General features: G+C 42.8%; 1 long non-coding RNA gene across 1 annotated transcript in view; it reads right to left on the reverse strand.

Moving 5' to 3' along the window:
• LOC141984462 (uncharacterized) overlaps positions 1 to 18,730 on the reverse strand; it is a 40,727-nt gene extending 21,997 nt beyond the window's left edge. The window contains exons 1-2 of the long non-coding RNA XR_012638738.1: positions 18,305 to 18,730; positions 7,691 to 7,780 (exon numbers count right to left, since the gene is read on the reverse strand). This is a non-coding gene — a long non-coding RNA (uncharacterized LOC141984462). The remainder of the gene's footprint in view (positions 1 to 7,690; positions 7,781 to 18,304) is intronic.
• Positions 18,731 to 19,111: the final 381 nt, after the last annotated feature.

Below are 19,111 nucleotides of genomic sequence, written 5' to 3' on the forward strand. Positions count from 1 at the left end.
TCCAAATTTACAGCCTAGATCAAGAAACCTTTGCAACATGTGGGGTTGTCCATGGCTTCTAAGATCTAATGAAGGGATGTTTCTTTTTGTAAAGTACAATTCCTAATGATTTTTAAAACTGTTTATTCAAAGTCTTGTTTTTGTATGTCTCTAGATGATTGTTGACCCTTGATTAAATTCATTTAGTTCTGGATTTCCAGGAAATTATTGCTCTTTACACGAAAAGCTGTTCAAAATAGTGTGTACCCAGAGGACAACGCAACTACTAAATCTTGAATGTACCATTTTATGACTGAGTGGTTAAGACAGAATTTTGGGATATAAATGAGTTTGATGCTTGCTTGAGGAGCGTATTGCTGACATGTATCAAGTTAATATCTGAGGTCAGGGTTGGATTTTTCTTCCGTAGTGGGGAGGGGGTAATTTGCTGTCCTCGGGAACTACTGGGCAGGAATTAATTCATTTCTTAGGATTTCAAGGGGTGGGAATAGAGGTGGACCTTCTTTGCCCAGCAGGAAAAATTGGAGACTGGGTAGGATTAAACTATAGCTAAGAATCTGGAATATTCAAGCACAGAAGGCCAACATCTAGGGCAGTGGTTCTTAACCAGGACGGAGTATGCATATCCCAGGGAATCATCGAGTGGGTGTGTTTCCAGTGGAGTACCATAGGGATCGGTTCTTGGCTTTACACAATTTAATATTTCTATCAATGACCTGGAAGAAAACATAAAACTATCACTAAGAGTTTGCAGATGACACAAAAACTGGGGGAGCGGTTAATAATGAAGAGGCCAGGTCACTGGTTCAGAGCCCTCTAGATGGCTTGGTAAACTAGGTGCAAGCAAACAATAGGTGTTTTAATATGGCTGAAGGTAAATGAATACAGCTAGGAACAAAGAACGTAGGCCATTCTTACAAGATGGGGGACTCTATCCTGGGAAGCAGCGATTCTGAAGATTTGTGGATAATCACAGTGGATAATCAGCTGAACATGAGCTCCCAGTATGCTGCTGTGGGCCAAAAGAGTGAATGCAATCTTTGGATGCATAAACTGGGGACTCTCAAGTAGGAGCAGAGAGGTTATTTCACCTCTATATTTGGCACTGGTGCAACTGCTGCTGGAATGGTGTGTCTAGTTCTGGCATCCACAATTCAAGAAGGATGTTAATAAATTGAAGAGGGTTCAGAGAAGAGCCATAAGAATGATTAAAGGATTAGAAAACATGCCTTATAATTGTAGACTCAAACAGCTCAATCTATTTAGCTTAACAAAGAAAAGGTTATGGGGTGACTTGATTACAGTTTATCAGTAACTACATGGGGAACAAATATTTAATAATGGGCTCTTCAGTCTAGCAGAGAAAGGTATAACTAAATCCAATGGCCAGAAGTTGAAGCTAGGCAAATTCAGACTGGAAATAAGACATACATTTTTAATGTTGAGTGTAATTATCCATTGGAACAATTTACTAAGGTTTGTGGTGGATTCTCACTGACAATATTTAAATTAAGATGGGATTTTTTTCTAAAAGATCTGCTCCTGGAATTATTTTGGAGTTCACTGGACTGGGTTATACAAGAAGTCAGACTAGATGATCACAGTGGCCCCTTCTGGCCTCAGAATCTACCTACCTTTTCCAGCTCAATATTCCACAATCCCTCAGTCTTCCCTCGCCCAGCTGAGTTTCCTACCTTGTTTCATCTCTTCCCCTATTCATGTGACTTATGACAGCATTAGTATAAAGAAAGGCACCTTCTCAATTTGTTGTTCACCTACCCCTTCTACACCTACAGGTTGCCACCTCCATATTTTCTGGAACTGGTTAAAATTTTTCAATATTTGAAGTTTCAAATAACACAAAAGTATCAAACTTTGTTAGCAATTTTGTTTCATTTGTTAACCAGCTATAGCACTGATTAAAGACTTCTGAAGGGTGACAAATTTTGAATTGTGCAAACAAGTAAACACAATTTTTGCAAGAAATGTCACAAAAAATTGTGTTTTGATCAGTTCAAATTCTTTGTTTTAGTCCCAAATCATGCAAATATTTCTATAGCACTACTTCCTTCCAGTGTTTCTTCCAGCTGCACTGCTACTGCAATTCAGACTAAATGCTTTGGGGCTTGATGAAGCCAGACTGCATGGTAATGTTAGCAGTTTGTCCAGCACACCTGGCCCAAACTCAGAGCAACTGAGGCTACTGGAACAAGGTGAGCGGAGCAGAAGCTGAGCAAGAAGCTTGTGATTTTCATACAAGCCATGAATGAGGGTGAGAGTCGTGCTGATTCCCCCAGATTCAGTCAGCTCTCTGACAAACAGCCACCTGCAAACTTTTAAGGATTTTTCCTCAGGAGAATTATTCTGTGGAAAGTCTGAAAATCATGTTCCCAGAGACAGAGGCCTTAGCTTGGTGCCATTTATTTCAGTTGAAGATGGAATTATTTTATACCAACTTCCTGGCCAGAAAAAAATGAATAAAAATTGAATGGAAGGCTGGGTGGGATTTCCACTTTAGCAACATATTGTATATCTCGATAAGAAATAATTATGTAGCAATGTAGAAAATGTTCCTCTCTGAAAAAAGAAAAGGAGTACTTGTGGCACCTTAGAGACTAACCAATTTATTGGAGCATAAGCTTTCGTGAGCTACAGCTCACTTCATCGGATGCATACTGTGGAAAATACAGAAGATGTTCTTATACATACAAACCATGAAAAAATGGGTGTTTACCACTACAAAAAGTTTTCTCTCCCCCCACCCTACTCTCCTGCTGGTAATAGCTTATCTAAAGTGATCACTCTCCTTACAATGTGTATGATAATCAAGGTGGGCCATTTCCAGCACAAATCCAGGGTTTAACAAGAACGTCTGAGGAACGGGGGGGAGGGAGGGTCACCATTTTACTAAAATTAGACAAGCCATTTACAACACACACTTTGCTTCTCTACAAAAGAAAAAGGACACTAAACTTTCTAAACTACTACATGCCACAAGGGGCCACAGCAATGGTTCCCTCAACCCACCCAGCAATATTGTGAACCTATCCAACTATACTCTTAGCCCAGCAGAAGCAGCTGTCCTATCTCGGGGCCTCTCCTTCTGCCCCTCCACCCCCATGAACATGATACAGTTCTGTGGTGACCTAGAATCCTATTTTTGATGTCTCCAACTCAAGGAATATTTCCAACACACCTCTGAACAACATACTAATCCACAGAGACCTCCCTACCAACACTACAAAAAGAAGGACTCTAGGTGGACTCCTCCTGAAGGTCGAGACAGCAGACTGGACTTCTACATAGAGTGCTTCCGCCGACGTGCACGGGCTGAAATTGTGGAAAAGCAGCATCACTTGCCCCACAACCTCAGCCGTGCAGAACACAATGCCATCCACAGCCTCAGAAACAACTCTGACATCATAATCAAAAAGACTGACAAAGGAGGTGCTGTTGTCATCATGAATAAGTTGGAATATGAACAAGAGGCTACTCGGCAGCTCTCCAACACCACTTTCTACAAGCCATTACCCTCTGATCCCACTGAGAGTTACCAAAAGAAACTACAGCATTTGCTCAAGAAACTCCCTGAAAAAGCACAAGATCAAATCCGCACAGACACACCCCTGGAACCTCGACCTGGGATATTCTATCTACTATCCAAGATCCATAAACCTGGAAATCCTGGGCGCCCCATCATCTCAGGCATTGGCACTCTGACAGCAGGACTGTCTGGCTATGTAGACTCCCTCCTCAGGCCCTACGCTACCAGCACTCCCAGCTACCTTCGAGACACCACTGACTTCCTGAGGAAACTACAATCCATCGGTGATCTTCCTGATGACACCATCCTGGCCACTATGGATGTAGAAGCCCTCTACACCAACATTCCACACAAAGATGGACTACAAGCCATCAAGAACACTATCCCCGATAATGTCATGGCTAACCTGGTGGCTGAACTTTGTGACTTTGTCCTTTACCCATAACTATTTTACATTTGGGGACAATGTATACCTTCAAATCAGCGGCACTGCTATGGGTACCCGCATGGCCCCACAAACACCTACAAGATCTCTATCAAGCATTCTTACAACTACAATACCCACCTGCGGAAGTGAAGAAACAGATTGATGGAGCCAGAAGAGTTCCCAGAAGTCACCTACTACAGGACAGGCCTAACAAAGAAAATAACAGAACGCCACTAGCCGTTACCTTCAGCCCCCAACTAAAACCCCTCCAATGCATTATTAAGGATCTACAACCTATCCTGAAGGATGACCCAACACTCTCACAAATCTTGGGAGACAGGCCAGTCCTTGCCTACAGACATCCCCCCAACCTGAAGCGAATACTCACCAGCAACCACATACCACACAACAGAACCACTAACCCGGGAACCTATCCTTGCAACAAAGCCCGTTGCCAACTGTGCCCACATATCTATTCAGGGGACACCATCACAGGGCCTAATAACATCAGCCACACTATCAGAGGCTCGTTCACCTGTACAGCCACCAATGTGATATATGCCATCATGTGCCAGCAATGCCCCTCTGCCATGTACATTGGTCAAATTGGACAGTCTCTATGTAAAAGAATAAATGGACACAAATCAGAAGTCAAGAATTATAACATTCATAAACCAGTCGGAGAACACTTCAATCTCTCTGGTCACGTGATTACAGACATGAAAGTTACGATATTACAACAGAAAAACTTCAAAACCAGACTCCAGCGAGAGACTGCTGAATTGGAATTCATTTGCAAATTGGATACAATTAACTTAGGCTTGAATAGAGACTGGGAGTGGCTAAGTCATTATGCAAGGTAACCTATTTCCCCTTGTTTTTTCCTACCCCCCCCCCCATTCCTCAGATGTTCTTGTTAAACCCTGGATTTGTGCTGGAAATGGCCCACCTTGATTATCATACACATTGTAAGGAGAGTGATCACTTTAGATAAGCTATTACCAGCAGGAGAGTAGGGTGGGGGGAGAGAAAACTTTTTGTAGTGGTAAACACCCATTTTTTCATGGTTTGTATGTATAAGAACATCTTCTGTATTTTCCACAGTATGCATCCGATGAAGTGAGCTGTAGCTCACGAAAGCTTATGCTCCAATAAATTGGTTAGTCTCTAAGGTGCCACAAGTACTCCTTTTCTTTTTGCGAATACAGACTAACACGGCTGTTACTCTGAAATCTGTTCCTCTCTGAGAATGCTGAAATATGTACCTTGGAATAAATCCAGATGTACCAAACATCTATTTTTAATCTCGGTGCATCATAAAAGGAGAACTGTAGTAAACCAAAAATAGCAAGCAAACCAAAAAAAGCCACCATAAATTTCCCATTTTGGTACTAAACAATAGACACTGAGCAACTGTGCAGCAGTTGGAATGTGAACAGAATAAATCAGATCCAATGTATGCTGAGAGACTTTTCTAATGTTCCTATTGGTGTCCTTTTCATAACATAATGTCCTCTTCATTTTGGAGTTGAGGGGGTCATACACAGTAGGTGGCTACCAGCTTTTAAGCCCCCTGGTAGCCACCTAATACATGTAAATCACTTCTTCCTTCCTCACTCCACCCTCCAAGAAGCAAAGAGGATGTTACTATTTTATGTGAGAGACATGGAAAAGAAAATTAGAAGTGAATTTCAGTGTAGATTGGACCTGATCTTGATCTCACACTAGCATCACTCCATGAGAATTTTACCTAGTTTTCACTGGCAAAAGGGAAACTAGACTCTGGCACATCGTTTTTAGGCTAAAGATCTGTGCGATAGTTTGTGGCTGTGGTCTATATTTCTCCAAAGCTTGTTTTCCCATGTTTGTCTCAAAATTAACCGGTTTCAGAGTTAATGGGTGTTTATCACTACAAAAAGGTTTTCTCTTCCCCCACCCTACTCTCCTGCTGGTAATAGCTTATCTAAAGTGATCACTCTCCTTACAATGTGTATGATAATCAAGATGATAAACACCCATTTTTTCATGGTTTGTGTGTATAAAAACATCTTCTGTATTTTCCACAGTATGCATCCGATGAAGTGAGCTGTAGCTCACGAAAGCTTATGCTCAAATAAATGGGTTAGTCTCTAAGGTGCCACAAGTACTCCTTTTCTTTTTGTTAATTTAGAGTACAACAAAACAATAGAGAACAAAAGTAAACTCTGCATGAGAGGCAGAGTTCACGCAGGTTTCAGAGTAACAGCTGTGTTAGTCTGTATTTGCACGAAATACTTATGCTCAAATAAATTGGTTAGTCTCTAAGGTGCCACAAGTACTCCTTTTCTTTTTGCGAGTTCACACAGTAGATCCAAGCCCGCGCCCAAGCCCTGATTTGGCCTTCAATGCAGATCCAGACACACCTTACATGGCTCCGCATTTCAAAATACCGGCCACCCTGCAGAAGGAAGGAGTGAGAGAACCACATTCTTCTCTGATCCTTGTGATAACGAAGGCAACCATTTCCTAAGCCTTCTGAAATAAAAATGTAAAAGGATGGAAACATTTTGGAAACCAGCCATGTATTACATTAATAAACTCAAAAACATGCCAGAAGCTGGCACTTAGTCTATTCCGCTGTGGGGCCACATGAAAGAGCTTTTTTATTATTTATTTATCAGAACAGATAAACTAAAGTGCAACAATCCATCACATATTACCACTGCCAAGGATTGAGGCTATTGGAAACGATGACTAACTACTTCAAATTAATAAAGCCACACAACCACAAATAGATCCTAGCTGATAGATGGCCTCTTCTGTAGCCCAGGGCTTCATTCAGAAATGGCGTTAATGTGTCTTCAGCAAAATAATTAGGGTCATATAAAGGCAATTATTGTCATCGGCTCACTGCAGACGTGACATCACCCATAGGACTCTGAATCGGCCTGAGGCCCTGTGCTGGAATTCCCTTGGAATTTTAATGATGGGATATGAGGGTCAGACTGGGTTTGTTACATCATATTCAGAAGCAAAAATCTGTTTTGCTGGGACTGACTGAAGGCTGTTATCCTCTGAAGGCTTCTCACTGTCTATAAGAAATGAGCATAGGATGAGTCCAGTTCTCAGTAAACAGGTACCACAACCCCACAGCTGGCACCTTAATTGTAGCAGCCTTTGGTAAGTTGCGAGGTTTGAATGTCAGGGGACATTCTCAGTGGAAAATCACTGGTTCTGCACTTGCAGCTCCCATGGGTCCAACAGATCCCATGTCTGTTGAATGTTATGGAACAGTCTAAAGCCATGTCTACACTATGCACCTTATAGCAACATGGCTGCGCCACTACAGCCATGCTGCTAAAAGGCGCACAGTGTAACTGCTGTTTGTCGGCAAAAGAGAGCTCTCCCATCGACAAAAAGCTTCCATCCCTAACGAGCAGTGGTAGCTTTGTTGGCAGGAGAGCGTTCCTGCTGACACCCGTGCTTTTCATTGGCAAAACTGTAGTCGTTTGGGGGGGGGGGGGTTTTCACACCCCTGAATGACAAAAGTTTTGCTGACAAAAATCCAGTGTAGACAAAGCTTAAGGCTTACCTATTTTCCTCAGACCTTTCCCTGAGGCAGTGAGAGATGTGTTAGATTTACTCTGAGGGTTAGTTTACCTGAGGCTGACACTGGTCAGTACATTGACTTTTCATTTTTTAAAACTGACTTTTTGTCGAAAATTATGTGGTTTTGTTACCTGCTAGCTCTCATCTGTTCCCCGATCTCAGACATTGGTTTAGGCATTCAACAGGGCTAATTGGATTGGAAGAGGCATCCAGCACGCCAGCTGGAACAGAAGAAACATATATGCATAAGTCAGTACTGTATGTGGGTCCCAGATTGCTGAAATACAGTGTGGAAAACCACTCTGTTTTAATTCATAAGGATTCTCAACTAAACTAAGTGCTCCTCTTTCACCAGACAGATAAGTGATGCCTTTATAATGCACCGTGCAAAGCAAACTTAGACTCGTTCCTGCGCCTTGCCGGTGTCTGCCTAAGTATACCTGTCATCAGGTTTAACTTTTTAACCCTGTTTTGTCAGAGGTTTGGCATAACAATTAATCAGAAATGAGTTATGATCACCATAAAGGAAACACCCTTGGTTTCCCATCCATCAATGTCTCCAGCTATCTGATGAAATAAAGAGTTATTCCTACAGCCTGTCACTGATTAAGTGTCTGCTCGGTAGCTAAATCTTTCATTCAGTACAATCAATCCATAGTACCTGCACCTTAGCATGTGACTCATCGACACCTCGGAGGTGATGATGAAAGATACCATGAAACAGAGCACAGGACGGGGCAGCTAGAACTGGGCAATTATTATTTATTGAGCACGAGTGCACTGTGTGCTGTACAGAACAGGGAAAACAATCAGGCTCTTGTCTTCAAAGCTTAATACAAAGGGCCAATACTGTAAAGTGCTGAGTGCCTCCTGCATTGTGCCATCCATTCCTATTGAATACAGATAGAGACAGAACATACTTGCATAAGTGTTAGTGTCCAGCACTGAATCTGATACCAAGCTGGGAGGGGTTGCAAGTGCTTTGGAGGACAGGATTAAAATTCAAAGTGATCTGGACAAACTGGAAAAATGGTCTGAAGTAAATAGGATGGGATTCAATAAGGACAACCGTGGAGTACTCCATTTAGGAAGGAGCAATCAATTGCACACAGACGAAACAGGATATGACTGCCGAGGAAGGAATTCCTCAGAAAGGGATCTGGGGATTATAGTGGATCACAAGCTAAATAGGAGTCAACAGGGTAACACTGCAAAAAACAAAAACAAACAAACAAAAAAACGAACATCATTCTGGGATGCATTAGCACCAGGGTCGGCAACCTTTCAGAAGTGGTGTGCCAAGTCTTCATTTATTCTTCTAATATAAGGTTTCCCATGCCAGTAATACATTTTAACGTTTTTAGAAGGTCTCTTTCTATAAGTCTATAATTTATAACTAAATTATTGTTGTATGTAAAGTAAATAAGGTTTTTAAAATGCTTAAGAAGCTTCATTTAAAATTAAATTAAAAGGCAGAGCCCCCCGACCGGTGGCCAGGACCCGGGCAGTGTGAGTGCCACTGAAAAATCAGCTCGCGTGCCCACTCCTTTGGCACGCGTGCCATAGGTTGGCTACCCCTGCGTTAGCAGGAGTGTTGTAAGAAAGGCATGAGTAATTCTTCTGCTCTACTCTCTGCTGATAAGGCTTCAGTTGGAGTATTGGGTCCTGTTCTGGGCACCACATTTCAGGAAAGATGTGGACAAATTGGAGAAAGTCCAGAGAGCAACAAAAATGATTAAAGGTCTAGAAAACATGACCTATGAGGGAAGATCGAAAAAATTATGTTTGTTTAGTCTACAGAAGAGAAGACTGAGATGGGACACGATAACCGTTTTCAAGTACATAAAAGGTTGTTACAAGGAGGAGGGTGAAAAATTGTTCTCAATAGCCTCTGAGGATAAGACAAGAAGCAATAGGCTTAAGTTGCAGCAAAAGGAGGTTTAGGTTGGACATTAGGAAACACTTCCTAACTGTCAGGGTAGTTAAGCACTGGAATAAATTGCCTAGAGAGGTTGTGGAATCTCTGTCATTGGAGGCTTTTAAGAACAGGTTAGACAAACACCTGTCAGGAATACTCTAGTTATTACATAGTCCTGCCTTGAGTGCAGGGGACAGGACTAGATGACCTCTCAAGGTCCCTTCCAGTGTTACAAGTCTATGATGCTATGATTCTATGACAATGAGTTTCAGTTTGAGGTAGAAGAGGAGGGGAAGCTACTGAAGAGATAGCACCATACTGAGAGCAGTGGGAGTGAAGAAGATTTAGCAGCTATGTGTTAATAAGTTAGAAGGGAGCAAGGTGAGAAGGTGGCTGCAAAATCAGGGGTGTCAGAATGAGGGGAACAAGGGGCCTTGCCCCCCCCCAAAGTGGGAGGGCTATGCCTTCCCACTTTTTACCACTCCTAAGGGTGAGCAATGGGGGGAGTGGGCAGAGAGGAGCGAGTAGGAGGCAGGGTGTTAGGGGAAAGAGGTAGTGTGGGGCTCAGGCCTCAGGGGAAGTAGCAGGGCAGGACAGGGCTTTGGGGGGAAGGGGCAGCACGGGGGGTGGGGGGAGCATGGTTCGGGCACCTCTAGCCCCCACACTTTGAGGACACTTCCACCACTCCTGTACACAGTGAATGCTACTAAGACGTGGGCAGGCTTCTGGCAGGAGGCAAGGAAAGGAAAGCACACCAAGGCTAAGCAGCTGTGAAGAACAGCATTAGTACATTATGCAGCTTTATTCACTCTCAGCATAGCTCTCCCATGCACTCACAGGTCAATGATGTTATTATAAATGGGTTATGCTTGCGCTGCTCCTAACTTCTATACTTTACTGAAAATCTTAACTCTCAGCCTCCTTCACTGGAAGGTCTCTCCACTGGGTAGAGGATTCTTCTCTGCGGTAATTAATCCTGGGGCAAGAAATCCATTTGGAAGTGTGTTATTAAGGGTGACTGATATGAAGAATTGTAAGACACAGGCAGTCAGCTCCAGACAAGCAAGCCATGTAAGTAAAATGGATTTTAGTTATAAAGCAGAAATTAGCAAAAGCTCGAAGAAAGAAATTGCATTCCTCCAGCATACTGAGATACTCACAATACTCAGAAATTGTAATGGAGCATCTCTGTGATCAATGGCCCCAGTGGGTGGTAGATTTCCAGCTCCCACACATATGCCCTCATTCACCAAAATACTCAAGCACATAAAGAGTGTGAACAGCCTCATTGACTGCTGAATAAGCACCCATAGAGCCTCACCCAATGTCAGAGTCTCACCTTGAACAGGACTGAAAAAGGTGGGGAGCTCTCACTGAGCCAGCCTGTTACGGGGTGCGTGCACGCATTGCTGGGGTACCTCCTTGCGACCTCATCTGGGGATTAGCCCCCTCCCTCACACCGTGGCTCCTCTCTCTCTCTGGGACTTGGGGTGCTCCCTCTTTGTGACTCAGCCCTCCAGCCAGGTCACTGTACAGTCCTCCCCTTCTTGGGTATCCAAGTGTCACTAGATCATCAGTCTCAGACAGACTCCAGTTCCATTGCCCAGTCTGTGCCACTTCCCCAGTGGCTGGTAGGTGAACTTAGGCTCACCCACTACTCCAGATTCCAGTCCAGGCAGGGACCCTATGTCCAGCAACTGTGGTCCGCTTGCTCCCAGATCCTGTTGCTATTTCCTTGCTCCATCTTCTGGTCCCCACCCCCTAAGTTTACCAACCCAAACTCCCTTCTTCCTGGGAGTGACTGCAGACTACTTCCCTGCAGCCCCTTTTCTGCTGCCAGCTTCCTGGCTTTATACTAGCCCTGCATGTTCCTTCTCAGCTGGGTTCCATCTTCAATGAGCCTTTCAGTACCTGGTTCTCCCCCAGATGCAGCCTATCAGATTAATTAACCAAATTTAACCTGTTCTGCCTTGTGTGGGGTGAACATCCCATCACACAAGCAAAGCAAAGGGGAGCTATGGAGGAGCACTCCCCCAATCCACAGAGAGGAGTAGGGGCTCCCTTCTGCTTTAGCAAAGGAGAAGGAGCTGTGCTCCCTCTCCTCCCACTTCCTGTTTACTTAACCCCTGCCCTTGCATCTCTCATAAGTCTGGCGTTGTCTTTGGAGTCTTCAGAGTGTCATAGAGTTTAAGTCCAGAAAGGACTATGGATCACCTGGTCTGACCTCCTGCACAGCACTACAGAATTTTACTCAGTTACCCCTATATTGAACCCAGTGACTTGGTTAGACTAAGAAACTAGAAAATTTAATTTTTAAATTTAAATTTAAAAATCTAGTGTAGCTGATCTACACTAGAAAATTCGGTTGACCCTGCTACACCACTCAGGTGCCCTGAGCGATGTAGTTAAGCCAACCTCAGGCCCCAGGTAGATAGCACTAGGTTGATGGAAGAATTCATCCGTTGACCTAGCTATCACGTCTCAGGGAGGTGGATTACTTACGCCAATAGGAGAATCCCTCCTGTCAGCGTAGGGAGCGTCCTCACAGAAGCACCACAGCAATGTAGCATTTTAAGTGTAGATGCCCAAAAGCACTTCAGTTATCAAGGTACTAAACTGAGGTGCAACCAATGGCTGGGAACTGATTAGGTGAGATATGCCCAGGTGATCCCAGCAGGTGATCCATGTCCCAAGCTGCAGAGGAAGGTTTAAAAAAACAGGGTCCCTGCCAATCTGACCTGGGGGAAAATTCCTTCCTGGCACCAAATTTGGTGATCAGTGTCACCCTGAGCATATGAGCAGGACACACTAGCCAGGCATCAAAGAAAGTGGATTCTCTGTACCACCTCAAACCACACCTCCACCCTGTCCACTGTTCCCTCTCCAGCTGTCACCAATCTAATGTTTCAGAGGAAGGGGGGAAAAAATCCCAGCATACATCTAGCTATTATGTACAGCGGGGAATGTCCTTCCTGACCCCTACAGGCAACCAGCTAAAGCCCTGAATCATGAGATTTTATTATAGTAATTGTCTTAATACAGAGCTAAAATATTATCTGCATGTTGAGGGCAATGGAGAGTTTCTATTCTCTCCCTGGCTCATGAAGGAGAGGAATGAAGAAGGAGATTCACGGATTCACCCAGTCATTTTCGACAATACAGAAATGCCATCCACTAGCTCCTCAGATTCAGTCCTTTGTTTACTGACAACATGCTGGGCACTCGAGAGCCAATGTTGTATCAGCCCCCCTTTGGCAACAGAATTTGGGAAGCTCTAACTCTTTCTACCCAAACAAAGCAGCAGTGGGAGTTCTCATTCAGAGGAGAACTTGCTTCTCCTCCCGCACATCATCTTACATATGCATTGAGTGATCAAAACTGAATATTAAAGCAAAAAGGTGGGTTGGGTTAATGCAAAAGGATATTTTGCCAAGACAGTGACTGATTTCTTCAGTAATGGAGGATTGACTATATATGCAGCTACACACACACAGGAAAGGCTACATATGTAGCTACACACACATGAATACTTAAACTGAGACTGTGTCTACACAGAGAAATTGACTGACATAGCTATGACAGAATAAATTATTCCAGAATAGCTGTTCTGAAGGAGCTCCCTGTGTGGACACTCTATTTCAGAATAAAAGTCTCTTTATTTCAGAATAATTATGAAAAATGAAGGCAGATTATTCCAGAATAAAGTGACTTTTTCCGGAACAGAGTGTCCACTTGGGGAGCGATTCTGGAATAGTTTATTCCACAATTTCTATTCTGGTCAATTTCCCTGTGTAAAATAGGCCACATCATATAACCCTGTTAATCCAATATCTGGTTAACAAACTCTCACACTAAGCACAATTTGGTTGTGCACTGACCCATGCTTACCCTCTTTTCCCAAATATATAGATGATTGTCCTAGGTGTAAATCAGAATCGGAGCTTGTGGATCACATAAGGACAGAAAATTCATGCACGAGCTTGTTTAATATGAGAAGCAAAGGATTAGAATATGCTGGACAGAGTCAATGACAAAAGAAAAATATGAAGTGCAGCACAATCTATTCGTAGGTTTTATTTTGGTTAGGTTGGGGGTTGGGGAGGGTGGTCCTCTGTACTTGCTCTTGAATATTTGCTAGTCTGGCTTTAATTACAAAGCTTGGCACAGGAACCATGGCTGCACAATGCCAAGTATTTCTTTAAGGACATGGGTGTAATTGAAAGTTGACGTTGATATTAACTATATACTTCTAATAAGAAACCATTCTGAAAACTGCCCAGCATGATGTCTTTAAGAACATGAGAATAATGAATATGTGAGTGATTCTTCAACATTCTGTGCTAGATGGAAACGAACCCAAATTTGGCTGGACATTTGCTTTTGTTCATCATTTGTTTGGGGGAGGGGCAGCGGAAACCCTTGTTCTTACTCTGTCTGACAAGTCCTGCGGCAATAGCCTTGAACAGGCTGTGTACATTCTGAATCTGCTGAGATGAAATATCTCCTTTCAACAACAAACACTGAACTCCAATCAAAGCCAAACTAGCAGGACACCCTGCAGTAGTAGATACCATTTCCTAGTTCCTGCAAGTGCCTGAGGAGATGCAAGACTCCCATCAGTCAAATAATAGAAAGGAGAGGGGTAAAATCACTGTAATTTTCAGTTCAGCTGAATAAATGCTGTGGCCTAGTGGTCTGTAGTAACCTGGAAAGTATTCTACAAGCAATTAGCAAGATAGGCTTTCCAGCTGATCAACGTGGTTGGCTTTTCCTTTAATAGTATTTCTTTCTTCGCCTACTCCCCACCCCAAGCATTTTCAGTAATTCTACACACACTTCCATGCAGTGCAGTACATACACTAGGAATATATTCCCAACCAGACAGCATCTTTTCTGGGACATCAAAACACAGATAAGGGCCTCTGAAATGTCCTCGTGCAAATTTTGCATGCATTTCTGGTTGGATATGTATCATCCCAGATAATTAAATTCATCTACCGCCTCTACAATGTGACTGTTAATCATGATGTCTGCTTGCATCCTGTCATTATTGATTATGTCAATATACATGCATTTTGTCTGCAATAATAACTAACATTAATATGGGTTTCAGAGTAGCAACCATGTTAGTCTATATCCGCAAAAAGAAAAGAAGTACTTGTGGCATCTTAGAGACTAACAAATTTATTTGAGCATAAGCTTTCGTGAGCTACAGCTCACTTCATTGGATGCATTCAGTGGAAAATACAGTGGGGGGATTTATATACACAGAGAATATGAAACAATGGGTGTTACCATACACACTGTAACCACAGTGATCAGGTAAGGTGAGCTATTACCAGCAGGAGAGCGGGTGGGAAAAAACCTTTTGTAGTGATAATCAAGGTGGGCCATTTCCAGCAGTTGACAAGAACATCTGAGGAACAGCGGGGGGGGGGGGGGGGGAATAAACATGGGGAAATATTTTTACTCTGTGTAATGACCCATCCACTCCCAGTCTTTATTCAAGCCTAAGTTAATCGTATCCAGTTTGCAAATTAATTCCAATTCAGCAGTCTCTCGTTGGAGTCTGTTTTTGAAGATTTTTTGTTGAAGAATTGCCACTTTTAGGTCTGTAATCGAGTGACCAATTGAAGTGTTCTCTGACTGGTTTTTGAATGTTATAATTCTTGATGTCTGATTTGTGTCCATTTATTCTTTTACATAGAGAGTGTCCAGTTTGGCCAATGTACATGGCAGAGGGGCATTGCTGGCACATGATGGCATATATCACATTGGTAGATGTGCAGGTGAACGAGCCTTTTATGGTGTGGCTGATGTGATTAGGCCCTATGATGGTGTCCCCTGAATAGATATGTGGACACAATTGGCAACGGGCTTTGTTGCAAGGATAGGTTCCTGGGTTAGTGTTTTTGTTGTGTGGTGTGTGGTTGCTGGTGAGTATTTGCTTCAGGTTGGGGGGCTGTCTGTAAGCAAGGACTGGCCTGTCCCCCAAGATCTGTGAGAGTGATGGGTCGTCCTTCAGGATAGGTTGTAGATCCTTGATGATGCGTTGGAGAGGTTTTAGTTGGGGGCTGAAGGTGATGGCTATTGGCGTTCTGTTATATTCTTTTTTGGGCCTGTCCTGTAGTAGGTAACTTCTGGATGCTCTTCTGGCTCTGTCAATCTGTTTCTTCACTTCCGCAGGTGGGTATTGTAGTTGTAAGAATGCTTGATAGAGATCTTGTAGGTGTTTGTCTCTGTCTGAAGGGTTGGAGCAAATGCAGTTGTATTGTAGAGCTTGGCTGTAGACAGTGGATCATGTGGTGTGGTCTGGATGAAAGCTGGAGGCATGTAGGTAAGTATAGATATCAATAGGTTTCCGGTATAGGGTGGTGTTTATGTGACCATCGCTTATTAGCACCGTAGTGTCCAGGAAGTGGATCTCTTGTGTGGACTGGTCCAGGCTGAGGTTGATGGTGGGATGGAAATTGTTGAAATCATGGTGGAATTCCTCAAGGGCTTCTTTTCCAGATGATGAAGATATCATCAGTGTAGCGCAAGTAGAGTAGGGGCATTAGGGGATGAGAGCTAAGGAAGCGTTGTTCTAAGTCAGCCATAAAAATGTTGGCATACTGTGGGGCCATGCGGGTACCCATAGCAGTGCCGCTGATTTGAAGGTATACATTGTCCCCAAATGTGAAATAGTTATGGGTGAGGACAAAGTCACAAAGTTCAGCCACCAGGTTTGCCGTGACATTATTGGGGATACTGTTCCTGATGGCTTGTAGTCCATCTTTGTGTGGAATGTTGGTGTAGAGGGTTTCTACATCTATAGTGGCTAGGACGGTGTTTTCAGGAAGATCACCGATGGATTGTAGTTTCCTCAGGAAGTCAGTGGTGTCTCGAAGATAGCAGGGAGTGCTGGTAATGTAAGGCCTGAGGAGAGAGTCTACATAGCCAGACAATCCTGCTGGTGCTAATGCCTGGGATGATGGGGTGTCCAGGATTTCCAGGTTTATGGATCCTGGGTAGCAGATAGAATACCCCTGGTCGGGGTTCCAGGGGTGTGTCTGTGCGGATTTGTTCTTGTGCTTTTTCAGGGAATTTCTTGAGCAAATGCTGTAGTTTCTTTTGGTAACCCTGAGTGGGATCAGAGGGTAACGGCTTGCAGAAAGTTGTGTTCGAGAGCTGCCTACCTCTTATATATTTCTTTGCATCCGTGGATCTCAAAGCACTGAAAATAGATTGAGACTTTTTAAAATTAATTTAAGTATTCAAAATTATTCTCCAAATACTCTCTTTTCTTGGTCGGTAGTACTTTTACAAGCAATTTTATGACAGGTTTCAGAGTAGCAGCCATGTTAGTCTGTGTCTGCAAAAATAAAAGGAGTACTTGTGGCACCTTAGAGACTAACAAATTTATTTGAGCATAAGCTTTCATGAGCTACGGCTCACTTCATCGGATGCATTCAGTGGAAAATACAGTGGGGAGATTTTATATACACAGAGAACATGAAACAATGGGTGTTACCATACACACTGTAACGAGAGTGATCAGGTAAGGTGAGCTATTACCAGCAGGAGAGAAAAAAAACCTTTTGTAGTGATAATCAAGATGGGCCATTTCCAGCAGTTGACAAGAACCTGTGAGCATTACAATGTGTTTCATGTTCTCTGTGTATATAAAATCTCCCCACTGTATTTTCCATGGCATGCATCCCATGAAGTGAGCTGTAGCTCACAAAAGCTTATGCTCAAATAAATTTGTTAGTCTCTAAGGTGCCACAAGTACTCCTTTTCTTTAAGCAATTTTATGTATTTAAAATTTCGCTGTTCTGATTGGACACATAGGTGAGACTGCGTATTTCAGTTCTCTCATTGGACAAGAGTAATAGCTAGAATCAGGTTTCCTGCATGAAGAGTCATGATTATGAATTCAAAATTCACTTTCCATGAATATTTTGTAATATTTGCTTAAAATTCACTTTTTCAGTGAACATTTCTGCCAGTTAATACATTCTGCAGAATATTCTCAGAGACCAAACATTTGTGGTGCTAACACAATGAAAACATTTGTTTAAAAATTCAGAGAAATACTCTGTATTTACTCTGATCTGAAAAGTTTATCTGTTTGAATCTCCATTTTGCTCAATATTAAGTAGGTGCCAAAAATAGCAAGATATTAATCCCTCATCATTTTATGCTATCTGGGAAAAGTCACAGATTGCTTCCTGGCTTGTGTACTTTCTTTCAACTTGTGTAACAATCTATTATTAATAGCATAGCTTGTATTCCCAGTCAGTGCTCTCCCTGCCGAAAAAAACCTTCCACCCCCAACGAGCGGTGTTTGCGTTGTACAATGCTCTGTTCACACTGGCACTTGTTATCACCAAAACTTTTGTCTTTCAGGGGTTATTTCCTCAACACCTCTGAAAGACAAAAGTTTTGTCATCCAATTGCCAGCGTAGACATAGCCTGAGTGAAATCCTGGACCCACTAAAGTCAACAGGAATTTTCCATTGATTTCAATGGGGCGGAGATCTCACCTGCTGTGTCAGTTAACAACCTACATTCACACTTAGTAGATTTGCCAAGCCTCTTTTAAAGCAAAACCTTCACACTTTTATTAATCATGTTTATGCACCAACCAAGAGTGGGGCCCACACTGATACTGCTACCCAGTGGGGGGAAGGTATAGGCAAATTCCAGTTTTATAAAACTCCCTCTTATCCAAAGTTCCTTTGTATCCACCATCCTAACAATACGTTAGTGTATTTCTTCCCAACTCCCCAATTTTATAAAGGTTTTGGGTGTCTCCTGAGACTTTCATAAAGTTGATGTTTACCTGTTCTGATGGTATGCCAGCTGCTTTCTGGGGTTTTTAGATGACTCTTCACAACATCATCATCAATATTGAGCCCCTGGTATTCCACAGATACAACTCTCCAACAGAATGACAGCTCTCCACCCTCCGATTAACCACTGGTGTAACTGAGAGCAGTGCAAACGAAACCCACTGGTGCATGTCCATTGCAGATTTCCCTCTGAGCCAATTCACAGAGGATATGAGTTGTTAAAAACCCTAGCCTGGCTTAAGCTGAAGTTGAAGCAACTTGCGCTTTTAGCTCTGGCAGTCCCCAGTGTGTCACCCAAGATAGTGGCAGGCACAAAAGCAAAGATTAGTCCTTATCCTGGACTAAGGAGTTCATAGTCTTCATTGTCTATTGTTTGTTGGGTCCTGCCTCAAGGAGCTAACCAACTAGTCAATGGGATTACATGTGACAGTGCAGCTGGAAGGATCACAGCCTTAATAATACTCACAACATACAGATTTTAATGTCACGCATCCCTGCATCGGAGATGGTGGTGGCATAAAGCTCATACTCTGCTAAGTGAACTCAACTCTTACTGATTCACTTTTCTTCCGGCAGCCATCCAAATGATAGCATCTGGATCTGTTGCATGTAAGAGCATTCACAGTCTGCCAAGAGATGAAGCTTTCAAAAAGTATGTTGTAACAATGGCTTTTCTGCTTTATAATTCTTTCCGAGAGCTGGACAATACACAGCCTCTCTTCTAGATTGAAAATAGCTTCTTAGTCAATGATTAATAAGCGATTAATAAGTGACTGGTACAATTCTGAATGTTAAAC

Source organism: Natator depressus, chromosome 3, assembly GCF_965152275.1.
Source record: "Natator depressus isolate rNatDep1 chromosome 3, rNatDep2.hap1, whole genome shotgun sequence".
In the NCBI taxonomy this organism is placed as follows: domain Eukaryota; kingdom Metazoa; phylum Chordata; order Testudines; family Cheloniidae; genus Natator; species Natator depressus.